The sequence below is a fragment of the Syzygium oleosum genome, unplaced genomic scaffold, assembly GCF_021117445.2.
Source record: "Syzygium oleosum isolate NSW1041296 unplaced genomic scaffold, Sole_v2.1 Sole_v2.06, whole genome shotgun sequence".
NCBI classification, from domain to species: domain Eukaryota; kingdom Viridiplantae; phylum Streptophyta; class Magnoliopsida; order Myrtales; family Myrtaceae; genus Syzygium; species Syzygium oleosum.
This window is the reverse complement of record NW_026607490.1, coordinates 13,585,254-13,588,204: the sequence shown is the minus strand read 5'-3', so window position 1 is coordinate 13,588,204 and position 2,951 is coordinate 13,585,254. Positions and strand designations below refer to the sequence as shown.

The window sequence follows — 2,951 nt, the reverse complement described above, 5'->3', positions numbered from 1 at the left end:
ATTCCAAGAAATGACTAAAATTGAACAATCGCGACTTTAGCTTATCTCTGGCTAACGGGTGGCTCATTGGGATTATGCGCTCTCGACCCGTGACCGACACTAAGTCAAATCACGTTTAAGTTTACTCCACCCGAGACGACCTCGATTGTCATATAATTGCAAGGGTATGTCACTAGTTCCCTTCGGACACGATCAATCAAGTAGACCGGCCTCAGTTGGCTCAAAACATTCCCTCGTCAATCCATATGGTCGAAGATTGAACCCAGATCGAGTTCTTTGGTCGTGCGAACTCAATCCCGTAACAGCCCTACCCCTAAGGTTAGCATCCCGAGAATGCGCATTTCCGGGTGAGATCTCACTATAAGTGCATTGATCAAATTCATTTCCTAAATCCCGGGAAAAGGATCGAAAATTCAGACTGTTACAAAGTTAACATGCATACCTATGTTCTTGAGTATCTTTGAAAGCTATAACCGCAGCATTAAGGCAATATATGCCCACAGGTAATATATATTGATTAGAAATAAGGACAAAAAATTAGATGAAATTCAAACATAGAGGCATCACAAGCATCGCAAATTGGTAGGCCACTGCGGCATGAATTACATACCTATAAGCAGTGCTGGACGTCAACTATCAGATCAATGACTTAGAACCCTTGCTTTCAAATCCAAAGGCATTAATAACCAGTCAGAAGCTAATAAGAGAAGGCAGCATATGCCCACAAAATCCCATCTCAAGAATTGGCCATTTAGTACTGAGGACCTATTCTTTACGCAACCTTAGCAACAATGTCATAATAAAACGTAGTCGAATTACCTTGGTCTTTCCATCACAACTAGGACATGTCCAACAAAAAAGTGCTGTCAAATCTGACATGTAAACCTGCAAAATAAAAAGCTTTGCACCTTGTTACAATGTTATTGTATTGAAATGGTGAAACCTGAAGGGTAATAACAAGAAGCTCTATGTAAATGGGAGAAAGTTTAAAAAGAACACTTACTACAGATGCATACTCCACCACTATCATCACAAGAGTGTGATTGTAAACAGCTTTATGAGCCTTGGACCTCACTCAAAGTTCTGCATTTAACAGTTGAGAAAATTTCAGATTGAAAATGCAGTCACAAGTTCATTCAATTACAAGCAATGAAGCAAGTTTCTTATGTCTCTAGCAAGCTATTTCAACAAATCAAGTGAGAGGAACAATTTAAGGAAACATCAACTCAAAACAATATTTCGATATATTTCTACCGTCCTTCATGAACTTAAAGAAATATATATGTTCAATGCAATGTGATGAAAGGGGAATAAGTAAACAACAAAAGGCTCCTCTTTCCCAAAAGCTATTCCACTATAACTTTCAAGCTACAGTCCATCACTCAACTGGAGAAAAGCTGACTAGCTGACAGTCAATCACAGTGAGATACTCAACAAATTTTATCCCCAAAGAAGAAACAGCAGGATGAAATTTGTACCGAACAAATATAAGGAAATTCAATCAATCCGACCATATTCTAGTAGTAGCATCGATCCAAACTCGGTAGTCCAATAGCTTAACAAAACCAACCAAATGCAACACAACACTGTCAGTCATATGCCTCGAAAACAACCAAATCTACACCAGAGGGATCATTCAGCTATAGGTTGGCCCGCATTCAATCAGGCACTACAGCTCTGCGACACAGTCAACGATTCCCCGACCCTGAAATACCTAAATCCGCCAAATTCACAATACAAATCTCACTTTCCAAGCTCAAAACCGACGTACCCAATTCTAGAGCCTCCGAATTAAGTCAAGAGGATCACAGCAGTAAACTGGTACATGAACACGGAATGCGATTACCTCTCGCCCCACTTGCGGCAATCGAGCATGTCAGAACAACCATCGCCCTCAACCACCACCCGTTCCACTCCATATTCTACAATAGGAACGGATCGATCAGCGTCATCGAGAAAACGAAACCGCGCCACAAAGAAATCGAATCTCTGTAACGTCTCACATGAGCAAACAATTACACGAAATCGGACGCCGCGAATCGCGCAGTGAGATAGAGAGATGGATCGCGATCGTCCGTATTCCTCGAATTGAACCTCGATTCCGGTCTCTCAGGTTGGTGGATTTTATGAAGATTCTCGCGACGGGATGGCGATTGAAAGCTACGGCAACTCAGGGCAAAGGGGAGGAGAGGATGATGAGTATACGACATTTCCTTATTTGCCCTCGGGATCTTCTTCCGTTGTTGGCGGGCAGATTCGGTGATTTCGCCGTTTGCGTGAGGGCACTGAAGGAAGTTCCTCTAGAAATTCAAATTTGGGGTTCTATCTTCTCTCTGTTGCAGCTTCCCTTTGATGTCTCCACATTAGCACTTCGACTCATCTTAGTCGAATTTTTTTTTTTTTTTATTTGTCCTACTCTAATTCTTATTCCACTCTTAAACTTTTACTCTGTCTCTTTGTAAAGTACGGGAATCTAGAAATAGAATCTCACACCTGAAACTAAACGTCCCCACCACTAGTTCCTGAAAAAGTGGGAATTCGAACCCTTCACCTCCTCCATCCTAACGATAAGGATGACCACCAGAGCATCTCCTAGTATATGAAAATGCAATCACTACAAGACGCACTGTAAAGGTGTATTCAACTTTAAAAAGACAACTGTGTTTGATTACATATGCCTACTTTTTTCTCAATTTAGCTTAACAAACGGTGGGAGATGAGAGCTCCCATTGAACCAAAGTAGTTGTGCCTTCAGAGTATAGAACCATTAGTCGCTCTGAATAGTTTTGATTAAAAATGCAGTCCTTAATCTAAGTTTCTAAATATGCAGGCGAGGACTGCCGTCGTGAAGGATGAGAGATTACGCGAAAAAATAAAATAAAAAAGAGGGATCTATGGTGGTGGGAAGCAACATGAGACAATAGCGATGTTGATCCTAAAGAGGTTACTTG

The 2,951-nt window shown here is 41.2% G+C and overlaps 1 long non-coding RNA gene across 1 annotated transcript; it reads right to left on the bottom strand.

The window, feature by feature from the left end:
- Window positions 1–672: 672 nt before the first annotated feature.
- Window positions 673–2,193, bottom strand: LOC115694207 (uncharacterized). Its single transcript, XR_004007359.2, has 3 exons — window positions 1,847–2,193; window positions 1,004–1,083; window positions 673–885 (listed from the first exon to the last, which is right to left on the bottom strand). It is a non-coding gene; the product is annotated as an uncharacterized LOC115694207 (long non-coding RNA).
- Between the last annotated feature and the right edge of the window lie 758 nt (window positions 2,194–2,951).